At 42.3% G+C, this 23550-nt stretch overlaps 1 protein-coding gene and 1 long non-coding RNA gene across 2 annotated transcripts in view; one reads left to right on the top strand and one right to left on the bottom strand.

Annotated features, from left to right (window-relative positions):
- Positions 1–23550, top strand: part of tmem117 (transmembrane protein 117) — a 162286-nt gene that overhangs the window by 112318 nt on the left and 26418 nt on the right. The gene's annotated exons all lie outside the window — the stretch shown is intronic.
- LOC140679056 (uncharacterized) overlaps positions 17744–23550 on the bottom strand; it is a 48592-nt gene continuing 42785 nt past the window's right edge. The window contains exon 3 of the long non-coding RNA XR_012050646.1: positions 17744–18225. This is a non-coding gene — a long non-coding RNA (uncharacterized lncRNA). The remainder of the gene's footprint in view (positions 18226–23550) is intronic.

The raw sequence follows: 23550 nt of genomic DNA, 5'->3' as shown, positions 1-23550 counted from the left end.
TGTGACTTTAAGGTTTTACTACTTACGTATAAAATACTACACGGTCTAGCTCCATCCTATCATGCTGATTGTACTGTACCATATGTCCTGGCAAGAAATCTGCGTTCAAAGAACTCTGGCTTATTAGTGATTCCCAGAGCCCAAAAAAAGTCTGCGGGCTATAGAGCGTTTATTGCTATTCGGGCTCCAGTACTCTGGAATGCCCTCCCGGTAACAGTTAGAGATGCTACCTCAGTAGAAGCATTTAAGTCCCATCTTAAAACTCATTTGTATACTCTAGCCTTTAAATAGACCCCCTTTTTAGACCAGTTGATCTGCCGTTTCTTTTCTGCTCTGCCCCCCTCTCCCTCGTGAGGGGGGGCAACAGATTCGATGGCCACGGATGAAGCGCTGGCTGTCCAAAGTCGGGACCCGGGGTGGACCGCTCGCCTGTGCATCGGTTGGGGACGTCTCTGCGCTGCTGACCTGTGACCTCGGGATGGTCTCCTGCTGGCCCCACTATGGACTGGACTCTCACTATTATGTTAGATCCACTATGGACTGGACTCTCACACTGTTATGCTAGATCCACTCGACGTTCATTGCGCGGGTCGCCTTAGGGGGGTCCCCACATCCGCGGTCCTCTCCAAGGTTTCTCATTGTCCCATTGGGTTGAGTTTTTCCTTGCCCTGATGTGGGATCTGAGCCGAGGACGTCGTTGTGGCTTGTGCAGCCCTTTGAGACACTCGTGATTTAGGGCTATATAAATGAACATTGATTGATTGTTTGTCCGCTTAATAGAGTTTGTTTTAATCGAACCAAACATGACAGGTGTGAACGCACGCTCAGTCATATATTTAATGCAGTCAAAAAAAAATCACAATCAAGAGCATTTTCAATCTAGAATGTATGTTTTAGCACACACTTGATTAACAGGTCAGGTGTAGGGTTGTACGGCAGGGCTATTTAACTACATCATGAAGATGGCCGCAGTTTCAAGAGCCCAATGTCTCAGGGGCCGGACATCGAAATGTGGATGTTACGTCAGAAAGTGCCGCTGCAGGTTATATTTCTTTGAGACTGCGTTTACTTAATTGCAAAGTAAACACAGCAGCTTTTACATGGCACTGTCCATAAATTCATTATTCTGCCATCGCTACTCGTTTCAAGCGCATGCAGCTGGTTAAGAAAAAGAAGCTCCAGTTTTTGTCGGACCTTCTTTTCAATTATTTTCCTTCCTTAGTTTATTTCTTCACACTTCTTCCTTTATTTAGGTTTGTAAGACTGAAAATATAAACATCAAATTAAAAAAAGTTTACCGTCCATTGTGTATTTTACATTAAAAAAATCGAAGGTTTAGTGGTACAATGAATATTGTCTGTGTTGGCCCTGCAACGAGGTGGCGACTTGTCCAGGGTGTACCCCGCCTTCTGCCCGAGTGCAGCTGGGATAGGCTGCAACACCACGCGGTAGAAAATGGATGGATGGATGTTCACACAATAAACTACAAATGTTGACACATATAGAAATTACACAACATTCACGCGCAAACATTGTATGTGAGTTATCACTATAAGCGTTGTCGCCCTCTACTGGTCAAATTTAGCACTGCATGTACTAAAAGAAGTACCGTTACTCTCAGACAAAAAAACAACACGACCACGAATACAAAAAACATCACAAAGTCAGCAATTTCAAAACAAACTAAATATACTTATTAGGGGTGTAACGGTACGTGTATTTGTATTGAACCATTTCGGTACGGGGGTTTTGGTTCGGTTCGGAGGTGTACCGAACGAGTTTCCACACGGACATATTAAGTAGCGTAACGCACGTTGTGTAAACAATGCACACCGAGGCACAACACACGCATGCTAGCAGCGACCGGGCTACGATAGACTGACCATACGTCCTCTTTTCACCGGACATGTCCTCTTTTGCGGGGCTGTCCTGGCGGAGTTTCTTAAATGCCTCAAATGTCCGGCATTTTGAGATAGGGTTGCGTGTACTTTCAATGTACGTTCAGGGTTAAGAAGGGGTTAAAAACAAAACAAATTGTGCGCGCAACACCATTGGTGAGGGAGGAGCAGAGACAGAGAGAGAGAGAGAGTTTGTATCCATAAATTTATCAGATTTAATTTTTTATTATCTATAGCAGGGGTGTCAAAAGTGTGCCCCGGAGGCCATTTGCGGCCCACAGCTAATGTTTTAAAGGCCCACGGCACATTCTAAAAATACATTTAAAATAAACAAAAACATAACAAAAGTGAAATAAAAAAGCTTAAAGGTTAAATGTAATTTAGAAAAAGCTGCAATGTTGACTAATAAAACAAAGCTGTTATTTTTTCTTTCAAACTGTCATTGCTCAAAACATAATATTGAATCAAAATCAATGTTATTATGAATTATTGACCTATCCAAGGTTATGATTACTTCACATCAAATATTCCACTAAGAAAAATATTTTTGGTGAAAGATTTTGCAAATTTGGTAAATAAATAACCAAAAAATTTATATTTTGTTGTTTTCTTACTGTACCGAAAATGAACCGAAACGGGACCTCTAAACCGAGGTATGTACCGAACCGAAATTTTTGTGTACCGTTACACCCCCAATATTTATGCACAAATGATATCTACTTAGAAATGTTTGACCAAGGTTCGTGATGAAGTTTACATTCTGGGATTTCTACCTTTGTTGCTGCTGGTCTGGATCAATGTGTCCGTCGCTTAAAAGGTCCGCCAGAAAACAATGACTCGAGCACTTGCTCGGGGTAGAACATTCACATTTTGTTGTCCAGTCGTTAAGTCAGATTTTTGCCATTTATTTAGATTTTTTTTCCAGGGTTGAATGTGTAGTCTTCTTCTACTCACCCCACTGCTGCTTCACATCGACACATACACTGTTGCCCCCTGCGGGATGGCGGGAGTACTGCATGCATGATCAACCCTCATTTGAATGGTTTCATCAAGCCTATTTGGGTGATGTTTGGCCGGTCAAATTAAAAGCTTTGGTCCGCGAGTTGAATAGACCTTTTGTACGGTATACCGATACTAATAAAACACCGCGGTACTAATGAATTCAAAACGGTACTATACTGCAGAGCACACAAGAAGAAACAGCGAGTAGAGGAAAAATGGCAAATGAAGACAATTCTACTGGTTAATAAAGAGGGTGCGTGAAGCAAAATGAAAGTATTCATGCTTCAAACCTGTTGATAAAGATGATGCTTTAAACTGCTTTAAAACATGCTTTGTCAAAGGTGGCATGATTAAATTATTACCACCTTTGCTTGAAACGTAGCTAAACAATTAAAAAAACAGTCAGATCGACGGGTAATAAAGTTAACTAGCTCCTCTGTAGATACGTAGACGCACACACAGCTCTTTGGCTTGATGCCAAACATTAGCGGAGGCCAAACCGCCCACGCAAGTAAAATGACTGAATTTTATAACAAGTTGCTACAATGTGTGTTTTACCTGCTACATGTCTTATCTGTGTACTTTTAGCGAAAGCATTATTTTTAGTATTTACTAGTGATTTTATTTTTCTTAACACATAAACACAGTGCGAAACATAGTGGCAACCGTACATTATAAAGGATAATGTCAATAAAGCTTTCTATTATATTCTAACCTAATCCTAGATTATGGCAGGCAATATGTAATATATAAAATTGTAAATTGTTCTTTGAGTGCTACAAAATAAAAGCCTGATGTGTTTAATACCTATAAATGTTTATTTAAATATTTCTAAGAACCGTATGTTTAACGTATCATAAGATTTTTGGTTAAAATAAAGCCAAATTTTTTTTTTTTTTGTGGTGCCCTTTATTTTGAAAAGTATTGAAATACATTCTGGTACCGGTACCAAAATATTGGTATCGGGACACCCCAGTCAGGTGTATGCTTTAGAGCAGGGGTGCCCATTACGTCGATGGCGAGCTACCGGTCGATGGCGGAGGGTGTGTCAGTCGATCGCCAGCCAGGTATTAATAAAATAGACCTAAAAATTAGCGATCATCAATTTTCACCAAGACGTCACTTTCGTCACTTGATTGACATTCACGGTACCCGAGGGTCTTGTGAGATGACGTTGGCTGCTGCCAGATCATTATTAAGAAAACATGACCGACAGGAAGCCGAGAAACTTTTTATTTAAACAGACTCTTGTGCCGTAAACTCTAAAGACCGACTGCACAGTTCCTGTCTTCACAATAAAAGCGCTGCTTCATCCTGCCTGCGCTAACAAAATAAGAGTCTCAGAAAGTTGGCGTGCACAAGCTAGCAAGCTACGGAGTTTGCCGCCAATGTATATCTAGTAAAGTGTATAAAAAGGAGTATGGAAGCTGGACAAATAAGATGGCAAAAACCAACCACTTTAATGTGGTATTGGACAGAAAGGAGGACTTTTTTCCTCCTCCATTAGAAAATGTGGACGTTATCATCACTACTGTCTGATTCCAATCAATACAAGTCATCAGAATCAGGTAATACACCAACTTATATTCTTGTCTTCATGAAAGACAGCATGTTAAACATGCTTGTATTATCATTAAACACATTTAACTTGTAAACAAAAACATCACTTTCATAAATAAATGAGTATAATTTATATATATGAATGAGGTAGATCCCCTCGACTTGGTCAATTGAAAAGTAGCTCGCCTGCAGAAAAAGTGCGGGCACCCCTGGTCTAGAGTCTACTTCAGTGTGCAGGCAAAGAGTCAGGCTAATGCAGGGTATTCTTGGGAGAAGAAACAAAGGAACATCCCTCTGTTCATTTGTCGACGTAAAGCAAAGAAGAGGAGAACTCTGACATCAGCATGCACACAGCTGAGACAAGATGACAAGCTCCATGGCTGCTCACATTAGTATTCCACTGCAAGCTGCACAGAGAGACAGACTATGTTAGAACTGTTGACGTCTGGTCGGAAAGGCAGGACAGAGCGAGAGAACAACAGGCCGTGGCAAAGCGCTGATTCTAGAAATTACTCTCTCGAATTCCCCCCCCCACCACCGTCTTCCATTAATTCAACAAGGCACTTGAAAGATGACCTCTGCATCTCCTCAACGCAAGCAGACAGGAAGCGTCTGTCTTTGCAAAGTGCCGCATGGCCACACACGCCTGGCTTATCCTAATAATAGTACAATACAACAATCACTATGTGAAGGCAGGACCCGCCTTGTCTGCACCAGTGGCCGCAGTGAGGATCTATTTATACAGCGGTGCCTCGGCTTTCATACGCCCCGGTTTCAGTATGCAGGGTCTCTGCAGGTTTCAACATGTCGAATTTAAGACTTTTTTAAGACCAATCTTGAAAATAATTTAAGACCATTTCACATCCATAGGGACAAAAAATACAACGACAAAGTAAAATCAGAGGTCCAGAATGAATTTTAAGTACTGCATTTTTCGGAGTATAAGTCGCTCCGGAGTATAAATCGCACCGGCCGAAAATGCATAATAAAGAAGGGGGAAAACATATATAAGTCGCACTGGAGTATAAGTCGCATTTTTGGGGGAAATGTATTTGATAAAACCCAACACCAAGAATTGGTTTGAAAGGCACTTTAAAATAAAGAAAGAAACAGGCTGAATAAGTGTACGTTATATGAGGCATAAATAACCAACTGAGAACGTACTTGCCAACCCTCCCGGATTTTTCGGGAGACTCCCGAAATTCAGCGCCTCTCCCGAAAACCTCCCGGGACGAATTTTCTCCCGAAAATCTCCCGAAATTTAGGCGGAGCTGTAAGCCACGCCCCCTCCAGCTCCATGCGGACCTGAGTGACGTGTCAACAGCCTGTATTCACGTCCGCTTTCCCACAATATAAACAGCGTGCCTGCCCAAACACGTTATAACTGTAGAATGATCGAGGGCGAGTTCTTGGTTTCTTATGTGGGTTTATTGTTAGGCAGTTTAATTAACATCCTCCCAGCGCGGTAAAAACACACAACAACAGCAGTCATGTTTTATTCTACCGTAAAGCAGTTCGTCTGCCGTAAACAGCAATGTTGTTGTAATATATTGAGTTGGAGGCAATAAACAGGCGAGGTGATGAAGTATGTCTCTTTACTGTAGACTTCAGAACAGACTCACACACTTGACGTCAGGTGCGCAACACCACGTAAATCGTTGGCCAACCAAAAAGTAACCCCAGTACGCTCTAGCCAACATTCACCAGGAGATGGCAACAGACAAACATAGATCACTCTATTACATTCCTCCCCTTTTAGAAATGTAGAAGTTACTCAAAATAAATAAACAACCCAACCAAAAAATGCAGCAGCTCAATTAAAAAACTGTACTCAAGCCACATTCTTTTTTCTTTTTTTTAGTACTGAACTCTTAACCCTCATTTGTAAACAATAACATGCTTATTATACAAACAGTATTTGTACACTTTTAACACAGATTTTTATACTGTCTTCAGAGATTCAGTTTTTTTGGTGGTACTCGAAACCTTTCTGTGTACCTGCGAAAGGGTGTTCAGCATGGTTAGAAAAATAGTGACAGAGAATAGAACAAGGATGGACAATTCAACCCTTAACTCAACAATGAGTAGATGAGTGTTATGTGTGTGTATATGTGTAAATAAATGAACACTGAAATTCAAGTATTTATTTTATTTATATGTATATATATATATATATATATATATATATATATATATATATATATATATATATATATATATATATAAATAAAAGAAATACTTGAATTTTATTTATATATATATATATTCCAATGGGCTCACCACCCATAGCAGGGGCCATAGAGGTCGGGTGCGATGTGAGCTGGGCGGCAGCCGAGGTCAGGGCACTTGGCGGTCCGATCCTCGGCTACAGAAGCTAGCTCTTGGGACGTGGAACGTCACCTCGCTGGGGGGGGGGAGCCTGAGCTAGTGCGCGAGGTGGAGAAGTTCCGGCTAGATATAGTCGGACTCACTTCGACGCACAGCAAGGGCTCTGGAACCAGTTCTCTCGAGAGGGGCTGGACTCTCTTCCACTCTGGCGTTGCCGGCAGTGAGAGGCGACGGGCTGGGGTGGCAATTCTTGTTTCCCCCCGGCTCAGAGCCTGCACGTTGGAGTTCAACCCGGTGGACGAGAGGGTAGCTTCCCTCCGCCTTCGGGTGGGGGAACGGGTCCTGACTGTGGTTTGCGCTTACGCGCCAAACCGCAGCTCAGAGTACCCACCCTTTTTGGATTCACTCAAGGGAGTACTTGAGAGTACTCCCCCGGGTGATTCCCTCGTTCTACTGGGGGACTTCAATGCTCATGTTGGCAGCGACAGTGAAACCTGGAGAGGCGTGATTGGGAAGAATGGCTGCCCGGATCTGAGCCCGAGCGGTGTTTTGTTATTGGACTTTTGTGCCCGTCACAGATTGTCCATAACGAACACCATGTTCAAACATAAGGGTGTCCATATGTGCACTTGGCACCAGGACACCCTAGGCCGCAGTTCCATGATCGACTTTGTAGTTGTGTCATCGGATTTGCGGCCTCATGTTTTGGACACTCGGGTGAAGAGAGGGGCGGAGCTTTCTACTGATCACCACCTGGTGGTGAGTTGGCTGCGATGGTGGGGGAGGATGCCGGACATACCTGGCAGGCCCAAACGCATTGTGAGGGTTTGCTGGGAACGTCTGGCAGAGTCTCCTGTCAGAGAGAGTTTCAATTCCCACCTCCGGAAGAACTTTGAACATGTCACGAGGGAGGTGCTGGACATTGAGTCCGAATGGACCATGTGTATGATTTCACTACTAAATATCTCATATTGATCTCCTTTAGCAATTGGCGCCACTTAACCCACATAACACTCAAGTGTTTGTGGCGTTTCAGCATTTTTTGACATGGACTTATCCCAGGTTTTTGACTTTTACAGTATCATTCCATTCACTCTCACCGCCATGTTTACATGGCTGCACATCTGTGTTCTAAACACTTTATACGTTTCCATCCACCGGCTTCAACCATGCATTAAATTCATTGTTCAGGAGACACAAATCGTTGAACTTTTACTTACCCATCTTATGCAAGTCATTTGGCTTTGCTGTGGGCTTTCATGAAGTTTTCTCCGCTGCTATGCTAACTAAGCTGTCAACACACAGCTGCACGCACACTATAGTTGGTGGTGTTCCATAAACTCTGACCGGGCAGCACAGTTAGTTCCGCCGTGTCGTTATGTTATAGCGTCCTCAAAAATTTAAACATTTCAAAGTGAGACTGAAGTTTATCCATCCATCCATTTTCTACCGCTTGTCCCTTTCGGGGTCGCGGGGAGTGCTGGAGCCTATCTCAGCTGCATTCGGGCGGAATCCCGGGCTCGGGATCTTTCTGTGTGGAGTTTGCATGTTCTCCCCGTTACTGCGTGGGTTCCCTCCGGGTACTCCGGCTTCCTCCCACCTCCAAAGACATGCACCTGGGGATAGGTTGATTGGCAACACTAAATTGGCCCTAGTGTGTGGATGTGAGTGTGAATGTTGTCTGTCTATCTGTGTTGGCCCTGCGATTTTATGCATCTTTAAATAAAAGTAACGTCAATAGATTTTTAAGACATTTCAGAATCGTTTTTAAGACCTTTTATGAGATTTTAGGAGAATTTTAGACATTTTAAATTCAAATTATGGGATTTAAGACTTTTTAAGACCTCACAGATACCCTGGTATGCTTCCGTTTAAGACTAACAGTTTTGATACGATCATACTTGCCAACCTTGAGACCTCCGAATTCGGGAGATTTGGGGGCGGGGGGGTGTATATTGTAGCTCGGAAGAGTCAGGGCTACAAGGGATTCTGGGTATTTGCTCTGTTTATGTTGTGTTACGGTGCGGATGTTCTCCCGAAATGTGTTTGTCATTCTTGTTTGGTGTGGGTTCACAGTGTGGCGCATATTTGTAACAGTTTTAAAGTTGTTTATATGGCCACCCTCAGTGTGACCTGTATGGCTGTTGATCAAGTATGTCGTGCAGTCACTTACGTGTGTCTGCTGAAGGCGCATATAACATGTGACCGGGCCGGCACGCTGTTTGTATGGTGAAAAAGCGGACGCGACGACAGGTTGTAGAGAACGTTAAAGGCAGCGCCATCACGGCACGCCCTTAATATTGTTGTCCGGGTGAAAATCGGGAGAGATTCGGGAGAATGGTTGCCCCAGGAGATTTTCGGGAGGGGCACTGAAATTCGGGAGTCTCCCGGAAAAATCGGGAGGGTTGGCAAGTATGGATACGATTAAAGCACATGTTGGTAACTCAGTCCGTGCTTTTTGTTACTGAGAACCCACCATAGAGTAATTCAGTAATAGTACACCAACAAGAGCCTTAGAGTCCATGTTTCCAGAGTGTCACTGAACGCACCACACTGCAATGTTAAGTCTAGACCAGCAGTCAGCAATCTTCACTGGAAAGTTTCCAGTAAGAAACGTTACTGCAGTGCTGTACTCTTAGCTTTCTCGAAAAAACGAAAAAAAATGAGTAGCACAATCATTTTTTTGTAGCACAGACCATTTTTTGTAGCAAAATTAAATGTCTTAAATATTACAATGTCATTATTAACACTCATGCAAGGTACACATGTGCACTCATAAACACAATGCCATCATAAGGCCTGCTGTTACGCTCAATTAAACACAGAGAACATCCCTAATCTCTTTAAAGTCTATTTTAGACGCATTTGCGAGTACATTTGTCGCATTCTACTGCGTCATGAGTTTAACATAATTATTGTGGCCGCTAGTTGTCACCAACAAAACAATTACCAGTCCACTTCAACTTAAAGACAGTATAAGTCCACTCCAGACAGTTAATAATAAATAGGTTAGTGCTTTTTGAGTCCATTTCCCAACAAATAAAACCCACCGAGAGCTGCAAACTCTAATCCCTAAAATGACGATAACGCCACTTATAGTTTCGCTACACTTATGAAACAGCATTTATGAAATCAAACACCAGACAGAAAACGACTCATCAAGATTTTTTTTGCTCTGATCAGCTTTCCGCAGCGGTTCCAAAACTGCTCTGTATACGCTTATTCCAAGCTGGGCATTTTTTCGCAAATGCTGTGTGTTTGTTCTTTTTTTGGGGTTTGCCATTTTCTCCCCACATATTAAGCACACATGAACCAACCTCGTCAACAAGGAATGCAAATGAATCTGTCCATGAAGCATTAAATGTTGTATTTTCCCTCAATTGTTGACCGCTAAAAACAATACAATAGCCTGGCAACAAAAGATGACACAAAGGGGATGTGACATACATTTCCATTGACAAAATATTTTAAAATACGTTTTATCTTTAATATTACAAGATCACAGAACTCTACAAAATTACAACTGGAACATTAAAATAAACTAAATAAAATAGAATGAATAAAAATGAAATAGCCATTATTGATTGACATTTTGTGTCAAAGGCAAGCCAAAGAGAGCCAGGCCAGAGGCATGAAAGAGCCGTGGGTTGCAGATCCCTGGTCTAAGACGAGATCTGACCAATTTACACTAAGTCTAAGACGAGATCTGACCAATTTACACTAAGTCTAAGACGAGATATGACCAATTTACCATAAGTTTAAGACGAGATATGACAAATTTACAGTAAGTCTAAGACGAGATATGACCAATTTACACTAAGTCTAAGACAAGATATGACCAATTTATACTAAGTCTAAGACGAGATATGGCCAATTTACACTAAGTCTAAGACAAGATATGACCAAATTACAGTAAGTCTAAGACAAGATATGACCAATTTACACTAAGTCTAAGACAAGATATGACCAATTTATACTAAGTCTAAGACGAGATATGACCAATTTACACTAAGTCTAAGACAAGATATGACCAATTTATACTAAGTCTAAGACGAGATATGACCAATTTACACTAAGTCTAAGACAAGATATGACCAAATTACAGTAAGTCTAAGACAAGATATGACCAATTTACACTAAGTCTAAGACGAGATCTGACCAATTTACACTAAGTCTAAGACGAGATATGACCAATTTACCATAAGTTTAAGACGAGATATGACCAATTTACAGTACCGTATTTTCCGCACTATAAGGCGCACCTAAAAACCACAAATTTTCTCAAAAGCTGACAGTGCGCCTTATAATCCGGTGCGCCTTATATATGGGTTAATATTAATATTAATTTTCATAAAGTTTCGGTCTCGCAACTACGGTAAACAGCCGCCATCTTTTTTCCCCGTAGAAGAAGAAGCGCGCGGTGCATGCTGGGATATGTGACGTTTCATTTCCATTTGTGTGTTTATGTAAAGACCCCAAAATGGCTCCTATTAAGTGTGTTGTCTGTCTAATTATAAATAATGCAGACGAGGCGTGTTAACTGAGTTCTCAACGTTTACTCACAGCGTGCTCATAACCACATTCTAACTGCCAGCATACAACAACGCTTCTCAGGGCTACCGCGCATGCTCGTCACTATCGTTGCATGCTGGGTAGTGTAGTTGTTATATTTGCTAGCTCATAACATCACATTAAGAGACACGCTTACGCGCTTAATTCAATACTCGCCGTCATTCCGGGTGGATTGACAAAAGACCTCCAGCCGCTAGATATTGGTGTCAACAGGGCATTCGAAGCTAGACTGCTAACTGCGTGGGAACAGTGGATGACTGAAGGCGAACACACGTGACGTTCACCAAGACAGGGAGACAGCGCCAGACGACATACGCCACTATCTGCCAGTGGATCGTAAATGCCTGGGCTGATTCAGTCTCATCTGTGGTCCGAGCTTTCAGGAAGGCAGGAATTGTCACTGAACTAATAAACGGCAACGACACTGACTCCATTAATGACGACTTCGACGAGACGTATTCGCTCAACTGTTTAATTCGGACACTGAAGAAGAAGAATTCGAGGGATTTGTGAATGAGCTATAACTTCATAAAGTGAGCTTTACATTTTTATTTAGTGTGTTGTGTTGTGTGACATTAATGTTTGAGCAACGTTGAGTTATTGATATATTGTTATTGCTCTGCACTATTTCACGTGTTACTATATTGTGATTGCACGTTTGATTTACGTAACACGAGTAAATCAGCTGTTTATTCATTTTGGGAGTGAACGGAGTTGTCAGAACGCTGGTTTGTTATCTATTAATAAAGTTTGACTGACCTATCTGACTGTTTTGTTGACATAGGTGCGCCTTATAATCCGGTGCGCCTTATATATGAACAAAGTTTTGAAATATGCCATTCATTGAAGGTGCGCCTTATAATCCGATGCGCCTAATAGTGCGGAAAATACGGTAAGTCTAAGACGAGATATAACCAATTTACACTAAGTCCAAGACAAGATATGACCAATTTACACTAAGTCTAAGACGAGATATGACCAATTTACACTAAGTCTAAGACGAGATATGACCAATTTACACTAAGTCTAAGACAAGATATGACCAATTTACAGTAAGTCTAAGACGAGATATGACCAATTTACACTAAGTCTAAGACGAGATCTGACCAATTTACACTAAGTCTAAGACAAGATCTGACCAATTTACACTAAGTCTAAGATGAGATCTGACCAATTTACACTAAGTCTAAGACGAGATATGACCAATTTACAGTAAGTCTAAGACGAGATATGACCAATTTACAGTAAGTCTAAGACGAGATATGACCAATTTACAATAAGTTTAAGACAAGATATGACCAATTTACAGTAAGTCTAAGACGAGATATGACCAATTTACACTAAGTCTAAGACAAGATCTGACCAATTTACACTAAGTCTAAGACGAGATATGACCAATTTACAGTAAGTCTAAGACGAGATATGACCAATTTACATTAAGTCTAAGACAAGATATGATCAATTTACAGTAGGCCTAAGTCTAAGACGAGATATGACCAATTTACACTAAGTCTAAGACAAGATATGACCAATTTACAGTAAGTCTAAGACGAGATATGACCAATTTACACTAAGTCTAAGACGAGATCTGACCAATTTACACTAAGTCTAAGACAAGATCTGACCAATTTACACTAAGTCTAAGATGAGATCTGACCAATTTACACTAAGTCTAAGACGAGATATGACCAATTTACAGTAAGTCTAAGACGAGATATGACCAATTTACAGTAAGTTTAAGACAAGATCTGACCAATTTACAGTAAGTCTAAGACGAGATATGACCAATTTACACTAAGTCTAAGACAAGATCTGACCAATTTACACTAAGTCTAAGACGAGATATGACCAATTTACAGTAAGTCTAAGACGAGATATGACCAATTTACATTAAGTCTAAGACAAGATATGATCAATTTACAGTAGGCCTAAGTCTAAGACGAGATATGACCAATTTACACTAAGTCTAAGACGAGATCTGACCAATTTACACTAAGTCTAATACGAGATATGACCAATTTCCAGTAAGTCTAAGACGAGATATGACCAATTTACCATAAGTTTAAGACGAGATATGACCAATTTACAGTAAGTCTAAGACGAGATATGGTCAATTTACAGTAAGTCTAAGACGAGATATGACCAATTTACACTAAGTCTAAGACGAGATCTGATCAATTTACAGTAAGTCTAAGACGAGATCTGACCAATTTACACTAAGTCTAAGATCAATCAATCAATCAATCAATCTTTATTTATATAGCCCTAAATCACAAGTGTCTCAAAGGGCTGCACAAGCCACAACGACATCCTCGGTACAAAGCCCACATACGGGCAAGGAAAAACTCACCCCAGTGGGACGTCGATGTGAATGACTATGAGAAACCTTGGAGAGGACCGCATATGTGGGTAACCCCCCCCCTCTAGGGGAGACCGAAAGCAATGGATGTCGAGTGGGTCTGACATAATATTGTGAGAGTCCAGTCCATAGTGGATCCAACATAATAGTAAGAGTCCAGTCCATAGTGGGGCCAGCAGGAAACCATCCCGAGCGGAGACGGGTCAGCAACGTAGAGATGTTCCCAGCCGATGCACAGGCGAGCGGTCCACCCCGGGTCCCGACTCTGGACAGCCAGCACTTCATCCATGGCCACCGGACCTGTGCCCCCCCCCACTCAAGGAAAAGGGGAGCAGAGGAGAAAAGAAAAGAAACGGCAGATCAACTGGTCTAACAGGGGGGCTATTTAAAGGCTAGAGTATACAAATGAGTTTTAAGATGGGACTTAAATGCTTCTACTGAGGTAGCATCTCTAATTGTTACCGGGAGGGCATTCCATAGTACTGGAGCCCGAATAGAAAACGCTCTATAGCCCGCAGACTTTTTTTGGGCTCTGGGAATCACTAATAAGCCGGAGTTCTTTGAACGCAGATTTCTTGCCGGGACATATGGTACAATGCAATCGACAAGATAGGACGGAGCTAGACCGTGTAGTATTTTATACGTAAGTAGTAAAACTTTAAAGTCACATCTTAAGTGCACAGGAAGCCAGTGCAGGTGAGCCAGTATAGGCGTAATATGATCAAACTTTCTTGTTCTTGTCAAAAGTCTAGCAGCCGCATTTTGTACCAACTGTAATTTTTTAATGCTAGACATAGGGAGACCCGAAAATAATACGTTACAGTAGTCGAGACGAGACGTAACGAACGCATGAATAATGATCTCAGCGTCGCTAGTGGATAAAATAGAACGAATTTTAGCGATATTACGGAGATGGAAGAAGGCCGTTTTAGTAACACTCTTAATGTGTGATTCAAACGAGAGAGTTGGGTCGAAGATAATACCCAGATTCTTTACTGATTCGCCTTGTGTAATTGTTTGGTTGTCAAATGTTAAGGTGGTATTATTAAATAAATGTCGGTGTTTAGCAGGACCGATAATCAGCATTTCCGTTTTCTTGGCGTTGAGTTGCAAGAAGTTAGCGGACATCCATTGTTTAATTTCATTAAGACACGCCTCCAGCTGACTACAATCTGGCGTGTTGGTCAGCTTTAGGGGCATGTAGAGTTGGGTGTCATCAGCATAACAATGAAAGCTAACACCGTATTTGCGTATGATGTCGCCTAGCGGCAGCATGTAAATACTAAAGAGTGCAGGGCCAAGAACCGAACCCTGAGGAACTCCGCACGTTACCTTAACATAGTCCGAGGTCACATTATTATGGGAGACGCATTGCATCCTGTCAGTAAGATAAGAGTTAAACCACGACAAAGCTAAGTCTGACATACCAATACGTGTTTTGATACGCTCTAATAAAATATTATGATCGACGGTATCGAAAGCAGCGCTAAGATCAAGAAGCAGCAACATAGATGACGCATCAGAATCCATCGTTAGCAGTAGATCATTAGTCATTTTTGCGAGGGCTGTCTCCGTAGAGTGATTTGCCCTGAAACCGGATTGAAAAGGTTCACAGAGATTGTTAGACACTAAGTGTTCATTTAGCTGCTGTGCGACAATTTTTTCGAGGATTTTCGAAATAAAGGGAAGGTGGTTTACCATGAGGTCAGGATCAAGGTTAGGTCTTTTGAGCAGAGGATGAATAACCGCTTTCTTGAATGCTAGGGGAACAGTGCCAGAGGAAAGTGATAAGTTTATAATATTTAGCACTGATGGACCTAATAATACAAAAAGCTCCTTGATAAGTTTCCCAGGAAGTGGGTCAAGTAAACATGTTGTTTGTTTTATCCCACTTACACGCTGTAATAGTTCCTCTAATGTTATTTCATCAAAAAGAGAGAGACTATTTTGTATTGCAGTATCCGTCGTAGATACAGTTGTATCTATGTTCATAGAACCCAGTTGTAGCTGGGATGCGTTGTCTTTAATCTCCTTTCTAATGAGTTCAATTTTCTTATTAAAGAAATTCATAAAGTCATCTGCCGAGTGGGTGGAGCTATTGGGAGGAGTCCCTTGTTGGGTTAGCGATGCTACTGTACTGAACAAAAATTTAGGGTCGTTTTTGTTGAGGCGGATGAGATTTGAGTAATATTTAGCTTTAGCTAAGGTAAGCATGCGTTTATACGATATTAAACTATCACTCCATGCTTGATGGAAAACCTCAAGCTTGGTCGCGCGCCATTTGCGTTCCAACTTTCTACATGATAATTTATGAGCTCTGGTTTCCTCTGTAAACCATGGGGTGCGCCTTTTAGGGGCCCTTTTTTGTTTTAGCGGTGCTATACTATCAATGGTTTTGCGCAGGGCATTGTCAAAGTTGTTAGTGAGGTTATCAATAGAGCCGACATAATTTAGGAATGGTGCCATTACCGAAGGCAGTAGGTCAGCAAGAGTCATCGTTGTGGCGGAATTAATGTTGCGGCTGCTATAGCAGTTATTATTATTATTAGTTTGTTGACAATGAGTCAGAACTTCGAATTTTATAAGGTAGTGATCGGACATTACTTTGGTATACGGGAGTACCATAACTTTGGAGGTGGTGACACCCCTGACCAGCACTAGATCTATCGTATTGCCGTTGCGATGCGTAGGTTCATTTATTATTTGTGTAAGACCACAGCTATCAATTATAGTCTGGAGCGCCACGCACTGAGGGTCCGATGGGGTATTCATATGGATATTAAAGTCCCCCATTATGATTATATTGTCTGCGTGCGTCACTAGATCAGCAACGAACTCTGAGAATTCATTAATAAAGTCCGAGTAGGGCCCTGGGGGGCGGTAGATAACAGCCATATCGAGAGGCAGCGGTGCGACAGACCTCATAGTAAGCACCTCAAACGATTTGTATTTATTATTTAGGTTAGGGGTAAGGTTAAAGTTTTCATTATATATTAGTGCGACCCCCCCCCACCCCTTTTAAGGGGACGGGCAATATGCGCATTCGTATAGTTAGGAGGAGATGCCTCATTTAGCGCAAAAAATTTGTCTTGTTTGAGCCAGGTTTCGCTAAGACCAATGACGTTAAGATTGTTGTCTCTAATGACCTCATTAACTAATAACGTTTTGGGAGACAATGATCTTATGTTTAAAAAGCCCATATTATAAGTATTGGGCTGTTTTGACGAGTTTTTGTTTAAATTATCCGTAGTAGAAATATTAATAATGTTGCGTTTATTATACGTAGTGCACTTTAAATAGTTTCGACCATATCTAGGAATTGATACGACGGGAATTTTCAGATTGTTTGCTTGATGCTGCGATCGACTGAACGCATCATGATTTGCCACCTCAGTAGAATGCATATCTACCCTGGACACATTCACAACAGAAAACACATTATGTGAGTTGTGTGTTATTCTAAGAAAATTGCTATGCGTACAGGAATTATCCAGCCTGGTGCTGGCTAGTTCTAGCTTAACTGACTCCTCACCCGGACTAGCAGGCTCTGTAATTGCCTGTGACCGGGCTTGCTCTAGTGTAGTTAGTCAAATGTGACTTAAACAGTAGTCTATATTCTTAGACAGGATGATGGCGCCTTCCTGGTTAGGGTGAAGGCCGTCCCTCATCAGCAAGCCTGGTTTGCCCCAGAAAGAGGGCCAATTATCAATAAACGTTAGTCCCTGTTGTCTACAGAAGCTAGCCAGCCACTTGTTAAGTGAGACTAATCTGCTATATCTCTCATCATTGCCTCTCGCAGGCAGGGGGCCAGAGACAATTACTCGATGCCTGGACATCTTTCTAGCGAGATCACAAGTCCTGGCTATGTTTCTCTTTGTAATCTCTGACTGTCTCATTCTAGTGTCATTGGAGCCAACGTGTACAACTATATTCGCATAACTAGTGGTGCGATTAGCCTGTCGTACGTGTTTACTAGGCCTGTTGCGAGTTAGCTCCCTAAGATTAGCCTCAATGTCAGGTGCTCGGGCCCCCGGGATGCACTTAATTGTGGCTGGTTTGCTAAGCTTTATGTTTCGGGTGATGGAGTCCCCTATGACTAAGGTGTGGTGCCCGGTAGACTGGGGTGTAGGACTAGCTAAAGAGCTAAATCTATTATGCGTCTCAACCGGTACACCGTAGCTTGTAGGCCGCTTAGGACTACTACAGGCTGGGCTAGTTAGCTCGCTACAGCTAACGCTAGCAGATGTGTCCGCAACATCTAAAGTTACGAGATTACTCTGCTCTAACTGGCGGACACGGCCCTCTAGCAGAGCCAGCCTCTCAGTGAGTAAGGTGCAAGACGCGCAGGAAGCCATACTCACGGTGTTTTCTGTCACCGAGTGAAGTTCCTGCTGTCTTCCGAGAAGTCCTGGTCACAGTGTGCAGGAGTAGACTCCTTCTGACCGGCGCCCGGCGACGCCTTTCTCCGCGCTAGCTTCGTTAGCTTAGCAGCTAGCTGCTAGCTAGCTGCGGGAGGGGTGGAGAGACAGAGATCGGGTGATTTGCAAGTTAAATAGTACTACTAAATATGTTGAGAAAGTAATAAAGAAAGCTGCAGAACAATTTAAAAGCACACAAATAGAACGATACTTAGCTTTTTCGAAACAGCGAGCAGTCAGCGAGCAGTCACGCACGGTGAACCGGAACCGGATGAGATATGACCAGTTTACACTAAGTCTAAGACGTAATATGACTAAGTCTAAGTTAAAGTTAAAGTACCAATGATTGTCACACACACACTAGGTGTAGTGAAATTTGTCCTCTGCATTTAACCCATACCCTTGTTTACCCCCTGGGAGGGGAGGGGAGCAGTGGGCAGCAGCGGTGCCACGCTCTGGAATCATTTTTAATGATTTAACCCCCAATTTCAACCCTTGATGCTGAGTGCCAAGCAGGGAGGTAATGGGTCCCATTTTTATAGTCTCTGGTATGACTCGGCCGGGGTTTGAACTCACAACCTACCGATCTCAGGGTGGACACTCTATTAAGTCTAAGACTAAATATGACCAATTTAAACCAAGTCCAAGACTAGATCTGACCAATTTACACCAAGTCTAAGACTAGATCTGACCAATTTACAGTAAGTCTAAGACGAAATATGACCAATTTACACTAAGTCTAAAACGAGATAAGACCAATTTACACTAAGTCTAAGACTAGATATGACCAATTTACAGTAAGTCTAAGACGAGTTCTGACCAATTTTCACTGTTGATGAGGTTGGTTCATATCACTAGATATGACCAATTGTGTGTCAAAGGCAAGTCAAAGGGAGCCAGGGCAGAGGCATTAAGCTTCTCAAACTCCGCTTCAATACGCCTGCCCCACCAACACTACAATCTTTACTGCACCGTGGTCCGGACGACGTTCGTTTACCTCGCCGGAGATATCTTCACCGTGGGTCCCGACGAAGTTTCAACATCGATGACTCCACCACCATCAACTCCTTCTGGTCTTCATCTCGCCGTCAACCGAGAACATCCAGCAGGACGGTGGACCATGGTGTGCTAGCCAACCTAGCCAACACTGTCTCCACCAGGAGCAACCATAATGATCTCCACTTCGGATTATTCACCATCTGCTCGCTTTCGGGCAAAGGACATCTCCAGGATCTCATCAATGACCGCAAGTATGACTTTTTAAGCCTGACAGAGACATGGCGACAACCAAACGATTTTTCACAGCTAAACAAAGGAACGACCCCCGGGTTTGTCCACAACTGTCAACCCCGCATGACCGGTCACAGTGGTGGTCTCGCGATAATCTGGAAAGTCTGGCCTGTGTCTGTACCGGTATATGGGTCATTTGAGTCGCTTGTCATAAAACTGAATGGTCCGTCTCCTATCACTGTTGCCACTGTTTACTGTCCACCTAAGCCAAATTCAGAAATCCTCAATGAATTTTCTGCCTTCCTCATTTTAATTTCATCCCTCTCCCCTAATGTCATTATCCTTGGTGACTTTAATGTTCATATTGACAATGGTAATAACTACCTTACAAAAGACTTCATATCATGCCTGGACAGTTTTGATGTGCAGCAGTTTATTAATTTTCCCATACATTCAAAAAGCCATATCCTGGATCTACTCTGCTGCTCTGGTGTAACTCCTTCTAATTTGTCTGCTTCTACTGTCCCCATCTCTGACCACATGCTAATCTCATTTAATGTTAAGGTGACACTGCTCATTATCAAAATACCCCGTACAATCATTGTTCGTAATATCAAGAACACTGATCCAAACGCACTGGCCATTGGTATTGCTAACCTTCCCAGTATTAACTTCAATTCTGCACCTGATGATCTACCGAGTCACGAATGGCCTTCACGATCTACTGGATTCCCTCGTCCCTTTAAAATCACACTGTCTCATTTACCAAATCTGCACCTTGGTTTACTCCTGAACTGCACCAACTGAAAGCTAGAGGTCGCCAACTGGAACGCCTCTACAGGAAAACTGGTCTCACCATCCACAAGGAGATGTTCTATATACATTTCATTTTCTATAAGGACTCTCTCTCCACAGCAAAATCTAACTATTATGCAGATTTAATCAGGTCAGGTTCTGGCAACTCAAGCATTATTCTCCCTGGTTCACAAAACCTGACTCTCTCCCTCCCCATTTTACTCCAACTCCTGTGATTCCATTGTGACATTTTTTAATACTAAAATTGACACAATCCATCAGCAGTTAGTCCCCCAGATCTCAACTACCCTACTCCCCCTAATTTTCAAATTGCTTTCTCTCATCCAATTTCTGACTATAACCTCTCCTCTGCTGCTGAAATAACCAACCTTGTCTGCAAATCTAAATCATCCACTTGCCAACTTGATCCTCTCCCTACTACTCTGGTCAAAGCTTAAATGTGTTCCCTGGCCCCTCTCATAACTGCAATTACTCAATCCTCACTTATTTCTGGCACTGTTTCGTCACCCCTCAAATCAGTTGCAATAACCCCTGTTCTCAAAAAACCTGGTACCGACCCCAACAACTTCAACAATCTCCGCCCTATCTCAAACCTCCCCTTCCTTTCAAAAATCCTAGAAAAAATAGTTGCCGCTCAGATTCACAATCACCTCTCACAAAATAGTCTCTATGAACAGTTTCAATCAGGTTTCCACCCACTTCATAGCACAGAAACAGCTCTTGTTAAAATAGCCAATGACCTCCTCATAGACTTAGACTTAGACAAACTTTAATGATCCACAAGGGAAATTGTTCAACACAGTAGCTCAGTTACAATGATGGAAAGTGTAAGGATGGAAAGGACAATGCAGGTATAAATAGACTAATATAGCGATAAAAAAATCGAACATATATACGAATATACACATAATATGTGTACAGAATATTATATATACAGATATATTATATTATGTCGAACATATATATACAATATATACAAATGACCATATACAATATTACAGTATATACAGTATATGTGACAGCAGCAGCATAGATCCAGCAGAAAATAGAAAATAGACATTAAAAACAAAGAGAAGTAGCTAACATGTCAGGTGTCAGGTAATAGGCAGATATCATCTATTGCTGTATGGCTGCGGACTCTGGACCACTCACAATTCTCATCCTCCTGGACCTAAGTGAGGCTTTTGACACAATCTCTCATACCATCCTGATCGACCAACTGGCCTCCCTTGGAGTATCTGGTACACCCCTGGACTGGTTTGAATCCTATCTCTCCGGTCGTACTCAGTTTGCCCAACACAAAACATTCAGATCTCATTCCACCCCCCTCTCCTCTGGTGTACCCCAAGGTTCTGTCCTCGGACCCCTCCTGTTTATCATCTACCTCCTCCCTCTTGGCCAATTTTTCCGTAAATTGAATATTCAATTCCATTGCTACCTGTCCACCAAACCCACCAGGTCTCTCCCTTCCTCCTCCCTCTGCCGCACTTTTGTGACGAAACGAGAGCCGACTCAGAAGGTAAAGCTTTCGGTCTACCGAGCCATCTACAATCCTACTCTCACCTATGGTCATGAAGTGTGGGTCATGACCGAAAGAAGAAGATCGCGGATACAAGCGGCCGAAATGAGTTTCCTCAGAAGGTGGCTGGCATCTCCCTTAGAGATAGGGTGAGAAGTTCAGTGACCCGAGAGAGACTCGCAGTCGAGCCGCTGCTCCTTCGCTTGGAAAAGAGCCAGCTGAGGTGGTTCGGGCATCTCGTGCGGATGCCTCACGAGCGTCTCTCTAGGGAGGTCCTCATTGCACGTCCCACTGGGAGGGACCCCGGGGCAGGCCAAGGACCAGATGGGGGTGATTACATCTCCTCTCTGGCCTGGGAACGCTTTGGGATCCCCCAGGAGGAAGTTGCTAATGTTGCTCTGGAGAGGGAAGTCTGGGGGTCTCTGCTGGAGCTGTTGTCCCCGGGACCCGATTCCGGATAAGCGGTTGAAGATGGATGGATGGATGCCCATCTCTCTCCCTCAGCAGCGCTGAAATTCTGGGTCACACCCTGGTCACATCCTGTTTGGACTACTGTAATTATCTACTCTTTGGTTTAACTGACAAGTCCATCCATAAACTACAACTGGTTCAAAACTCAGCTGCCCGTGTCATTACTAGAACCTCCTCCATTAGTCACATAACACCAGTCCTGAAGCAACTCCATTGGCTCCCCCAGTAAATAACGCATCCACTACAAGATCCTTCTCCTCACATTGAAGGCCATCAACAATCTTGCCCCTCCGTATCTCACCGATCTCCTTCATATCAAGACACCCTCCCGTTCTCTCAGATCTTCTTCCTCCATCCAGCTCATCCTCCCACCTACATGCCTGGTTACTATGGGGTCAAGAGCATTTAGTCACTCAGCCCCCCACCTCTGGAACTCTCTGTCCCTGGACATTCGACATTCTTTCATTGCCACCTTCAAATCTCGCCTGAAAACATATCTTTTTAAACTAGCTTACTCATGTTAATCAGTTGCCTCCATGTCACTTCTCATTTGCACTGTTCTTATTATGTATATATATATATATATTTGTTTTTTAATTGTTTGTCACAAGCCTGATTGATTTTTTATCTGTTGTAAGGTAACCTTGAGTGCTGAGAAAGGCGCCCATAAATAAAATGAATTATTATTATTATTATTAAGGGGGCCGCAGGTTGCAGACCCCTGGTCTAGACAAACCATACCGAAGGTTCATTCATTTATCCATCAAAGTCAGATATTTTAGACCAGGTAGATTTTGTGGAAGTGACAGCTGCTGCATGTAACCGTATATAGTAGAGGAATTCATCGAAGTTGTCGGGAGTTATTTCCGCACTTTCGGACTAAGTTGTCGACCAGTACTCCTCCGCTCAATCGGGTGTCACTGACATTGACGGCTGAGTTTGACGGATAATATAAATTAATGAAGTGCATACTGACAAAGGTCAAATGGGACGAAACTAGACAAATAAATACATCTTTAAATACAGGTAAAAGCCAGTAAATTAGAATATTTTGAAAAACTTGATTTATTTCAGTAATTGCATTCAAAAGGTGTAACTTGTACATTATATTTATTCATTGCACACAGACTGATGCATTCAAATGTTTATTTCATTTAATTTTGATGATTTGAAGTGGCAACAAATGAAAATCCAAAATTCCGTGTGTCACAAAATTAGAATATTACTTAAGGCTAATACAAAAAAGGGATTTTTAGAAATGTTGGCCAACTGAAAAGTATGAAAATGAAAAATATGAGCATGTACAATACTCAATACTTGGTTGGAGCTCCTTTTGCCTCAATTACTGCGTTAATGCGGCGTGGCATGGAGTCGATG

Source organism: Nerophis lumbriciformis, linkage group LG10 (assembly GCF_033978685.3).
Source record: "Nerophis lumbriciformis linkage group LG10, RoL_Nlum_v2.1, whole genome shotgun sequence".
Lineage (NCBI taxonomy): Eukaryota > Metazoa > Chordata > Actinopteri > Syngnathiformes > Syngnathidae > Nerophis > Nerophis lumbriciformis.
Note: the sequence above shows the minus strand (reverse complement) of the source record. Positions and strands in the feature narration are given on the sequence as shown.